This window comes from Molossus molossus, unplaced genomic scaffold (genome assembly GCF_014108415.1).
Source record: "Molossus molossus isolate mMolMol1 unplaced genomic scaffold, mMolMol1.p scaffold_m16_p_6, whole genome shotgun sequence".
NCBI lineage: Eukaryota > Metazoa > Chordata > Mammalia > Chiroptera > Molossidae > Molossus > Molossus molossus.
In genome coordinates, this window is record NW_023425399.1 from 99902109 (window position 1) to 99914891 (window position 12783).

Sequence of the window (12783 nt, forward strand, 5' to 3'; positions counted from 1 at the left end):
CAGTTGTGCAGTCATAACCACTGTCAATTTTAGAACATTTTCACGAACCCCCCAAAGAAACTCCATACCCTTTAGCAGTCACTCCCTTTTTCTTCTCAAGATCCCTAGCCCTAAACTTTTTTCTACCACTAATTTACTTTCTGTCTCTCTAGGTTTGCCTATTCTGGATATTTCATATAAATCGAATCATACAATATGTGGTCCTTTGTTTCTTGCTTCTTTTACTTAGCATAATGTTTTCAAGATGTATCCAAGTTGTAGCTTATATCAGTACTTCATTCCTTTTTTTTGGCCAAATATTCCATTGTATGAATATACCACATTTTATTTATCCATTCATCAGTCAATCCAATGATAGATTATTTACAATATACCTGTATTAGGAATGAAAAGTGAGAGATTGCTACAGATCTTGTAAATATTAATGCTAAAAGAGGATAATATAACTTTAATTTTAGATAAAATTACTAAAACAACTTTCTTAAACACGATTTGCCAGAATTGACACAAGAAAAAATTGGTGACTATTCAGATTTTCTATTTTATTTTTTAAAAGTGAATTTGTGATTAAAACTCTTCTAAAAACAAAAAACAAACCACCTCCAGGCCCAGATGGTTTTGCTAGTGACTCATTCTAAACAATTAAGGAAGAAATATACCTTTATTCCACAAACCTTTCCAAAAAATAGAAAAAGAGGGAACACTTCCCAACTCATTTTATGAGGTCAGCATAACCTTGATGCCAAAACTTAAGGACGTTAAAAGAAAGGAAAATTACAGACTAATTTCTCTTATAAAAACCCTAAAGAAAGTAATTAGCTAATTGAATCCAGTAATGTATAAAGAGTTAGATATCTTGGCAAAGGGAGTTTATTCCAGGAATGGAAGTTTTGTTTAACATTTGAAAATCAACATTATTTGCCACATTAACAAAATTAATGGAGAAAAACTGGTAAAATGATCTTGATAGGTACATTTTTTGATAAAATTTATTACTTGATTATAAGAACTCTTGCATATTAAGAACAGGAGAGAATGTCCTTAAGCTAATCAATATTATCTCCAAAAAATATACTAAAAAGAAAGAAAAATACAGTAAATGTTACATACATTTAGTAATAAAATATTGAAAGCTTTCCTTCTGGAATGAGAACAGACAAGGTTACCCACTGAATACCACTTCTATACAACACTGTTTTGAACGTCTTGGTGTAATAAGACAAGAAAAATGAATGGAAGTTATAAGGATTTAAAAGGAAGAAATAAGGCCCCATTTGTTAAGATTGCAGGTTCAATCCCACAGTCAGGGCACTGGTGTCCTAAGAATCAACCAGTGAATGCATAAATAAGTGGAGCTACAAGTTAATGTTTCTCTCTCTTCTCTCTCTCTCTCTCTCTCTCTCTCTCTCTCTGTTAAAATAAATAAATAAGCTCTGGCTGTTTTGGGTCAGTGATTACAGCGTCATTGTCAGCCTGCAGATCAAAGGGTCTCAGGTTTGATTCCAGTCAAGGGCATATACCTGGGTTGCAGGTTCGATCCCTGGCCTCATGCAGGAGGCAACCAATTGATGTGCCTCTCTCACACTGATGTTTCTCTCCCCTCCCCCCTTTCTCCCTTGCTCCCTTCCTTCAACTAAATCTAAAAATCAATAGACTACTTCCAGTCAAGATGGCAGCATAGGTAAATGTGGTCTCGCCTCCTCCCACAACCAGATCAAAATTACAACTAAACTACAGAAAAACCATCATTCAGAACCACCTGAAATCAAGCTGAATGGAAGTCCTACAACTACGGAATTAAAGAAGCAGCCACATTGTGACTGGGAGGAGGGGTGGAGGGGACGGGCTGGTCCCACACCCACATGTGGCGGATAAAAATCAGGACACCTTGGCTGGGAAGGTCCTCCCTGAGGAGTGAGAGGATCCCCTCCCACACCAGGTTCCCAGCTCAAGGTTCCAGTGCCAGGAAGAGAATCCCCATCATTTCTGGCTGTAAAAGCCAGCAGGAACTGAGGCTGAGGGAGACTGAGGCTTCTGGAGCCCCAGGCAGCTCCTCTTAAAGGGCCCGCGCACAGACTTACTGGTACTTGCTCCCTCTGAGCTCCAGTGCAGAGGAGAAGCAGCTTGAAAGGCACTGGAGACATGTGGGGAGGATTTGAGTTGTTTGGCCTCAAAACGAGGGCTGGCAAGGCAGCTTTCTCTTGGACAGACATGCTGGTGGAGGCCTTTTTCTTTAGTGAAACCTTCCCCCATGGGGTCGGCAGACAGCCGCTATACCTGGGACTCCAGCAACCTGGCTCACACTGTTTGCTCCACCTTGGTGATTCCCTGAGGCCCTGCCCCAGCCAACTTTCGGGCCCACCCAAGCTGTTTCCAGTGGCTTTACCATAGGATTGGCCTTTCTTGGATCCTGCTTCAGATTTTCCTAAAATCTCTCGATCAAGCAGCATCTGGTCTCAGCGAGCCCCATACCTCTCATTAGGAGGCCCCTGGCCTGGCACTAGAAGCAGCTAGCTTGATTCACAACTTGGCTTTTCCTGGACACCTCCAAGCCCAGCTCAAGAAGCAGCCATCGGCATATCACTTTGTAGCTTATGCCGGGTGGCCCCAGATAGAACACAGGCATACCCTGCCCCAGAGCCAGCACATTCAGTGGACAGCTTCAGACCACACTGAAGCACCACCACCCAACCACCTCCACAAGTGACACACTCAAGGAATGGACTCAGTGGGTACCAGAACCCTGCTGAAGTAAGTCTTTCTCTATGTAATGGGCCCCTACACAGCTGATCGTCTGGGGTAGTCGGGGGCCAGTGGTCAGTGGGCACAGCCAGTCCTTGCAATTGCTCAGCCTGAGTGAAACCCTCCCATTGATGTGCCAACAGCAATCAAGACTCAATTACAACAGAAGGGTGTACAGTCCACACTAAAGGTGCACCTCGAGGGCCCAGCTGGGTGATCAGGGAGACTGTGCCACTAGATCCTACAGGATACCTGCAACAATAGGCCGCCCTATGAAGCCTAGGAGACATGGCAACTCTACCTAATACACAGAAACAAACACAGGAAGGCAGCCAAAATGAGGAGACAAAGAAACATGTCCCAAATGAAAGAACAGAACAAAACTCCAGGAAAAGAACTAAATGAAACAGAGATAAGCAATCAATCAGATGCAGAGTTCAAACACTGATTATAAGAATGCTGAAGGAAGTTGGTGAGACATTCAAGGAACTTAGTGAGTGAGACCTTCAAGGAACTGAAGGAAACCTCCAAGGAACTTAGTGAGAATATCAATAACATAAAAAAGGACCAGTCAGAAATGAAGGAGGCACTAACTGAAATAAAGAATAATTTACAGAGAATCAATAGAAAAGTAGGTAAAGCCAAAAAACAAACCATCGATTTGGAATATAAGGAAGCAAGAAACACCTAATCAGATCAGCAGAAAGAAAAAAGAATCCAAAAATATAAGGCTAGTGTAAGGAGCCTCTGGGACAACTTCAAGCATGCCAACATTCACATCATGGGGGTGCCAGAAGGAGAAGAGAGATAGCAAGAAATTGAAAACCTATTTGAAAAAAGAATAAACTTGGTGAAGGAAACAGACATACACATCCAGGAAGCACAGAGAGTCCCAAACAAGATGAACCCAAAGAGGTTTATACTAAGACACATTATCATCAGAATGCCAAAGTTAAAGACAAAGAGAGAATCTTAAAAGCAACAAGAGAAAAGCAGTTACCTACAAAAGAGCTCCCATAAGACTGTCAGCTGATTTCTCAAAAGAAACTTTGCAGGCCAGAAAGGAGTGGCTAGATATATTCAAGGTGATGAAAAGCAATGACCTACAACCAAGATTACTCTATCCTGCAAAGCTATCATTTAGAGTCAATGGGCATATGTAGTGTTTCCCAGATAACAAAAAGCTAAAGGAGTTCATCACCACCAAACCATTATTGTATGAAATGTTGAAGGGTCTTCTTGAAGGAGAAGAAGAACAAAAATGTGAACAATAACATGGCAATTAATAGATACCTATCAACAATTGAATCTCCAACCAAATGAGTAAGCAGAACAGAAACAGACTCCTAGATACAGAGAACGTTTTGTTGCTTACCAGATGGGAGGGGGCTGGGGGGATGGATGAAAACGATGAAGGAATTAAGAAGTACAAATAGTTGTTAGACTGATGAACCTCGTGGGAAGGGGGAGGGAGGGCAGGATGAGATAAACCAAAGAACTTCTATGCACATATGCATAACCAGTGGACACAGACAATAGTGTGGGGAAGGCAGGAGGGGGGCAGGATTGGGGAGGAGGGGGTCAATGGGGAAAAAAGAGGAGACATCTGTAATACATTCAACAATAAAGATCAGTTTTTAAAAAAATCAATGGAGAAATATCCTCGAGTGAGGGTTAACAAAAAAAAAATCAATTTTGTTTCTATATTCCAACAACAAACAGATTGAAAAATTTTAAATGACACCATTTACAGGAGGATTGAAGCCATCAAATACTTAGGAATAAATCTAAAGACAAATATATAAGATGTCTCTATTTCAAATTATAAAATATTGAGATATATTAAAGGAGATTCATACACGGAGTAGTACATCATGTTAATAAAATTGGAAGATTAATATTGGAAATATGTCATTTATTCCTAAATTTATCTGCGGTTTCCATTTCAATCCCAATCAAAAGCGCTGCAAGCATTTTTGTGAATATATATGAGCTGATTCTATCAGCGATTCAATCAGCAATTGATAAGCTGATTCTAAAGTTTATATGGATATGCAAAGGGCCAAGAATAGCCAGGAAAATTTTGAAAGAACAAAAGTAGAAGACTTCACTACCAGATACCAAGACTTATTGTAAAACTGCAATCTTTAAGACAATGTGATATTATTGTGGTGAAGACACAATGGAGTAGAATCAAGTCCAGGAAAAACCTCCACACATATATAGTATTTTATTTCTGATCAATATGAAATCCCTGTGCAATAGGGAAATGATTATCTTTTCAGTAAATGGAGGATCAAGTAGATGTCCAGCACCTAGAACAGTGCCTGGCCCTTGACAGATACTCAAAAAATATTTGTTGAGTGAATGAATAAATCGTATAAACGGAATGACCGGGAAGCCCTACCATTTTTTTTTAATATGGAATCAGTTCTTCAGGGAAATAATTTTCTATATACTCCCAGCCCATATCCTCAATCCTCACTATTTCCAAACAACTGGGTATGTGGTGACTGTTGTTTCTACCACCTAGCATGCCTCCACATCATCCTCTCCCCAGGCCCACACTCAGCTCCTGCGGGGTAGCCCACAGCCCAGCCCCCAGGGATAGGTGCACATGCTAGGCTTGGACAAGGGAGTGGTCCAGAGGAACTGGTCAGGGGTGAGCTCACGGCCCAAACTCGGCCCAGCTGACTCTTCCTGAAGATTCTCCCACTGGAGCTGGGGGAGAGGAAGTAGCCCCTGACTGTTGTATCACATCCTTCAGCTAGCAGGCTGTGAATTAAGGGCTTTGCGGGGGGGTGAGGGGGGGCGGGGGGTCCGCAGGCAGAGGCAGAAATGGTTTGAGAAAAAGGCAGCCCAGCAGCATGGAGGCCTGGGTTCAGTCTCTGAACCTCCTCTGCTTCTTTCTCCTCCTTCAACCCACGAGCTCCCCCAGCTTCCTTCCACCACATCTCTTTCTGCTTTAACAAATGGCAGCTGGGGTCCTGACACCCACCATTAAACGTCCTCACAAACCCTGGACTGGTCCCTGAGGATGCAGTGATGACTTAGACACTGTACTTAACCTCAGGTTGCTTACAGCCTCCAGAGAGAGACATGGAGGGAAAAGAGATGGCTTTATGCAGTATGAACATACAGAAAGGGGGAAGGATTGGCAGAATCAAGGCTCTGACACATCTCTCATGGCATTGGTTAGCTTCCTTAAGTCCTTATGACCATTTTATGTTCAAAGCAAACTAAGTATCCAAATAATTTGCCCATGATCATATCAATAAATACCAATTGAGCACCTATTATATGCAAGGTTCAGCATAACAGCTGTGATACAGACCTGTAGGACATTCTAAGAGGGGAAAGTATACTTCTAAAAAATAATAAAGAATACATGGCAAATATAAAGTGAAGTCATAGGGACCGTTTCTTCCTATCTGTGTCTTTCTTGGAGAGCACTTGCATGGTGGCTAAAAGCATGGTCTTTAGAACCCCAGCTCTGTCACTAGCCATGGGACCTTGGCAAAGTCACTCAATCTCTGTGACTCAGTGTCTTCCTCTGTAAATTGGATCATATAACTGCATTTGTTTCACAGGATTGTTGGGAAGATTAAATGATTTGATATAAGTAAAACACTTACAATAGTGCTTGGCACATAGTAAATTCTCAATAGATGTTAGCAAACAATATTATGTATAAATTGTATAGATTATAAGCTCTTTGGAAGCAGAAGGCCTTGCCTTCTTTGTCGCTCAGCTAACATGTAGAGACCACTCTAGATTCTTCTACTTGCTTGGCTCAGCAGTATTAATTTATTAGCAGATGCAGGCATTGTCTTGCTTGCTGGTTTCTCCATCTGCTCTAAATTTAGTACTAAATAAAGACAGCTGTGGGAGTGGAGGAGGTTTTAGAGATCTCTGCTCCAAATACAGTGGGATTTTGTTTTGTTCGAAAGCTGTAATCCAGAGAGAGTTTAGAAGCAACTGCTGAAGACCATTTTTAGGCATGATTTGCAGAAATTTGTAGCATCTATTTACATTGTTGTGGGCATCTATACTTTGAATTATCAACCGTTTGCATCTAGTAATATCCTGACTTATGTTCCAAATTTGATACTACTTGGTATATGAGCTTGCATAATTCCTAACTCATTATAATATATGGATATAAAATAAACTAGTTTATGAAAAGCGATTCACTCTTTCACTCTTGGTAAGTAGAAGAGTCAATCCCACAGTCCCAGATTTGAATAAAGGTCCCTGCTCAAATGTCACCTCCTCAGACAGCCTTCCCTATTATTTGTTTTTTGTTTTTTTTCATCCTCACCCGAGGACATTTTCCCATTTTTTGTTCAGGTAGAGTGGGAGGGAGAGAGAGGAACAGAGAGAGAGAGAGAAACATCGATGTGAAAGGAACACATCGAGTGGCTGCCACCCGCATAACCGACCAGGGCCGGGGACAAACTGCAACCGAGGTACGCGCCCTTAGCGGGAACCGAACCTGGATCTCTCAGGACCACAGGCCGACGCTCTAACCGCTGAACCAAACTGGCCAGGGCCTTCCCTATTAAAATAGCATTCCACTTTTCCCAAAAGTGGCCAGAGGTGATCTCTGAAAATGGTTTGCTATTCACTTGATCCAGAAAACCCCACAGAATCAAGAGCTTCAAATCTTCGTGTTCATTTTAAGAACACTCGGGAAACCGCCCAGGCCATCAAAGGTATGCATATTCAAAAAGCCACCACGTATCTGAAGGATGTCACTTTACAGAAGCGATGTGTGCCTTTCCGTCTTACAATGGTGGAGTTGGTAGGTGTGCCCAGGCAAAACAGTGGGGCTGGACACAGGGTCGGTGGCCCGAAAAGAGGCTGAGTTTTTGCTGCACATGCTTAAAAATGCAGAGAGCAATGCCGAACTTAAGGGTTTAGATGTAGATTCTCTGGTCATTGAGCACATCCAGGTAAACAAAGCTCCCAAGATGCACCGTAGAACTTACAGAGCTCATGGGCGGATTAACCCACACACGAGCTCTCCCTGCCACATTGAGATGATCCTCACTGAGAAAGAGCAGATTGTTCCTAAACCAGAAGAGGAGGTTGCACAGAAGAAAAAGACATCCCAGAAGAAACAGAAGAAACAAAAACTTATGGCCTGGGAGCAAATTCAGCATAAAATAAAGAATAATAAAAGTAAAAATAAAATAAAATGGTATTCCACCCCCTCTTCAAATCTAATCACTCTCTATGGTCCTTTTAAAATTTTTAAAAAATAAGTTCTTTTTTTAAAGAAACGTTATACTTTTATTTATTTATTTTTAATTAATTTATTTTTGTTACAGTTGTTTCTCCTTTTTCCCCCACTGATTTCCCCCCTCCCCTCCCTCTCTGCCCTGTCCCCAGCTTTGTTGTCCATGTCCATTGTTCATGCATACATGCATATAAGTTCTGTGGTTTATCTCTCCTCCACCACCCCCTCTCCTGGGGATTGTCAGTCTGTACCCCACTTCCACGTCTCTGGGACTATCCCATTCCTCAGACTGTTATGTTCATTATATTCCACAAATAAGTGAGATCATATGATACTTGTCTTTCTGTTTGGCTTGTTTCTCTTAGGATAATACTAAAAAATAAGTTCTTCTTGATTTTAGAAAGGGAGGGAGGGAGAGAGAGACATTGATGGGAGAGAGAAACATCAATCTGCCGCCTCCTGCATGCAGTCCTCCTGTACACACCCCTGACCAGGAATCGAACTGGCAGCCTTTCAGTGCACAGGACTATGCTCAACCAACTGAGCCACACTGGCCAGGGCATATGTTACTTTTTTAAAATAGCGCTTATTACTGTTTAATGTTTTATTATTTGTTTGGTTCCATGTTTCTTGTCTGTATCACCCACTGGAATGTAAACTCTCCAAGGACAAAGAATTTGACTCATACACCACTATACCCTTATCTAGAGCAGTGCCTGGCAAACAGCAGATACTCAAATTTTTGTTGGATAATAGAATTTTCACTTAACCCTTGGGGATAATTTTAAACAAGTATGATGATACCTCCTTTTACAGATAAAATGACTAAAGCTGAGACAGGTCCAGTAACTTACCCAGAGGCACATAGTGAGAGAGCCAGGGTTTGAACACTTGTCCCTTTGACTCCAGAGCCCATTCATCATCTCCACCTCTATGCTACTGTCTTCTAATGAAGCAAGATGTAAACACACAAGACAGAAGGACATCAAGGATGAGATCAGCTGGGATGGAGTCATTGGTAGAAGGAGGGTTGGGTCTCATGGATGGGATTAGAGAGATTTGAAAAGGTGGAAGAGGGAGGGAAGGCAAACCTCAGGCCTGGCTTGATTGTCCACAGTGGCCTCTTCCTTAGCTGGAGAATCAGTTCCAATTTGCCACCGGGAGAGCAGTAATGATGGAGGGCAGGGCATAGGGGAGGACAGCATAAGCCTACATTCCTGGGCCTTTGGGTTAAGCCCTCCAATTAAGAACCCTTTCCAAGGAGCCTCTGTGGACTGTAGTTAGAACCCAAGTCAGGGCCCGAATTTTAACTAACCCATGTAGCCTCAGGCAAATTCAGAGGAACTCCAGTTATCTGTGTGCTGGGAGGGCACACGGGTGTCCAGGCTGGGGGTGGCCTTCCGAGCCAGCGCATCTTTCTTAGAATCAGTGTTATTGTTAAACCAGGTAGGAGCGGACCCCAAAATCAGCCTCCCTAACAGCCACCACCACCAGTGGCCCAGGGGCCTGTGGCCCAGAGAGCTTCGAGTTCTCATTTCCTTGCTGATTAAATACACCTGCACAGATGCCGCCACCTGTTGGAGGAGGCTCACCGGGCCCCAGAAAGGGCTGTGGCCCCAGCACGTTTTTAGGAGCAGATCCTGCAGGTTTGTGCCGGGCTGGCTCTGCAAGGGAAGCCTGCAGTCACAGGCCCAGGGAGCACAGAGGGCAGGAAGTGCAGGAAATGTTGGTAGAGTTGACAGGCAGCAGCTGGGTGCCGTTTGCCAGAAATGCCAGGGAAGTGAAAGTCAGCTGGGCATGGAAAGCGGAAGCAGCAGTAGCAGAGGCAGCAGCAGCAGCCACTGGGAGAAAGGGAAAGAAAAATCTCAGAGCTGCAAGTGCCCTAGGAGCCTCAGAGAAGGACGGGCTCTGAGGGCCACATTTTCTTGGAGAAGGCGGCCTGAGAACGCTGGGTCCTGGAACCAGCTAGTCTTTTCCTTGGTGTAGCTGGTTCCTGAGAAGTGACTTACATGCTGCTCAGAGGCTTAGAGCGTCCTTCTCCTTCAAATGCCTCATTCCCTCCTCTAAAAGGTGGCACTTGACTTTCCTTGAATCTTTAAAAAATAAGAACTAGTGACTGTAATTTTGGTTCAAGATAAAGTGAGGTGTTTTCCTCAAGGTCTCCCAAGAAAAATATTTTAAAAGTAAGAAAAGATTCTGGGCCCTGGCCGGTGTGGCTCGGTTGGTTGGGGTGTCATCCTGTATATCGAAAGGTTGAAGGTTTCATCACTGGTCAGGACGCAACTCATTAATGCTTATCTCTCATCTCTCTCTTCCATTCTCTTTCTCTAAAATCAATAAAAACATCCTCAGGTGGTAGGGAGAAGGAAAGAGAGAGAGAGAGAGAGAGAAAGGAAAGAAAGAAAGAAAAAGAAAAAAGAAAGAAAGAAAGAAAGAAAGAAAGAAAGAAAGAAAGAAAGAAAGAAAGAAAGAAAAGAAAAATTTTGGTGATGTAAGATATTTTCCCCATCAGAGTTGAAAGCTAAAAACCCTTCACACAAATTTTCATTATAAAATTCTTTATCACTAAAATGATGTCACAGCACAAATACCAACTCTATCTTTTTTAAATGTTTTGTGTTGTTTGCTTTTGATGAGATCGTCATTCCCAGCACTCCCTGCCTGCAGTGTTCTCTCGTGCCTGTAACACTGAGACTATTGGATGCCAAGTTCACTTGCTGGACTAAAAACTGTCTAGTCTCCTGGGGAAAGACAGGGTAAATTTTAACTTTCCATTATTGTTATTGTTCATTGCCATTCAATTCCTTGGTTTAAAGTACGGCACCCAGTAGGCTCACTCTGCATGTTTACTAAATTAAAGGATGTTTGAAAACAGAAAGCTGAACATCTCATTGGAAAGCATTTGAGGTATGTAGAATCACAACTATAGGCTGTCTCCCAAGTCATTTAGTGTTCCTTTCCATTATTCCCCTTCCCCCAAGCTTTGAATTGTAGGCCCTGGATGTCTGGGCCCCAGAGGCTAGGGCCTTGTCTCTGGGACTCCTATCCAGGGGCCAGCAGTATCCGCCTCATCTGGGAGCTCGTGAGAAATGTAGGCTCTCTGGCCCCAATGCAGATCCACGGAATCAGAATCTGCATTTTAACACGATCCTCAAGTGGTCTGTGTGCTGTTCAAGCTGGAGAAGCACTACTCTAATGCACCTAGGCCGCTTCCTTCCTGCACACCTGGGCAGGAGGCCCTCCCAGACCCTGGCCTCCGGTTATAGCTATTTGGGTGGCAGGACACACTGAACACTGTGTCGATGGCTGGAGACGGCAGAGGGTTCAGGTTCCAGCTCTGCCGCTAAAGGAACCTCATCACATTGACAAGTTTTTTACATTCGATTTTACATCAAACTTGCAAGAATAATACAAAGAACTTCTATATATCCTTTACTCTGATTCACCAATTATTAACATTTTGCCACATATGCTTTAACATTCTCTCTCTACCTATATATTATTACTAGTCCAGAACAACTGGAGGGTTAGTTGCGTATATTGGTTTGCTTTCACTTAACATTTCAGTGCGTACTTTCTAAGAACAAGGACATTCTCTTATGTCACCATCACTCAGGGCCAAACCCAGGGGAGGCAAGCAAGGCCTGAGAGTGAGTGGCCCCATGATGGCTTCTTTCATTTTTGTCCCCTAGGAACCTTACTTGCCGCACCCTGCCCTGGCCCTGCACACTGGTTATCAAAGTTAGGAAATCGAACACTGATTCAATACTATGATCTAATCTATTGTCCACATTTCAATTCAATCAATTGTCCCACTAATGTCCTTTAGAGCAAGTTTTTCCATACCCAATTTAGGATCATGCATAGCATCTGTCATATCTACTGAATCTCCTTCCATCTGGAACAGTTCTGTCTTTCTTTGTCTTTCAGGACATTGACATATTTGAAAAAATATAAACCAGTTCTTTTATAGAAAGCCCCTCAATATAGGGACAAGTTATTCTTATCTCTCGATGGTTCAGTTTCACCACCTGTAGATTGAAAATAATTCCTGCTTCATGTTGAATCAAATAAGACATATAATAGACTTGACATATGGCAGGGGGGAGGGGATTAACAAGTAACTAACGCTGATTAGATGCTTATCAGTACCGGCTAAGTGCTTTAAATGCATTGAGTCCTCCCCATAGGTCTGTGACATAGGCTCTATTTTACCCCATTTCACAGATGAGGAAACGGAAACTTAGAGTACTTGGCCCAATGGGACCTGAACCAAGTCAGTCTGCCTCCAGGGACTATTTGCTTCATAACCATGCTAGTGATTCTTACCTAAAATGTACATTTTTAAGGTAAAGTTTACATAACATAAAATTCACCATTTTAATCATTTTATTCCCCCACCCCAGATTTATTGAGATATGATTAACATATAACATTGTGTAAGTTTAAGATGTACAATGTGAAGATTTGATATATGTATATAATGCAAAAGGATTACCATTATAAGATTAGTTAACATATCCACTACCTCACATGATTACAGTTTCATAGTGAGAACATTTAACATGTATTCTCTTAGCAACTTTCAGGTATATAATACAGCATTGTTACCTATAGTCACCATGCTGTGTATTAGATACCCAGAATTTATTCATCTTATAACTAGAAATTTGTACCCTTTGACCCACATCTCCCCATTTCCTCCACACTCCCAGCCTCGGGCAACCATTCTTTTGTTTCTATGAGTTTTAACCATTTTAAAGTATACAGTTCAATGTATTTTAGTTTATTTACAATGT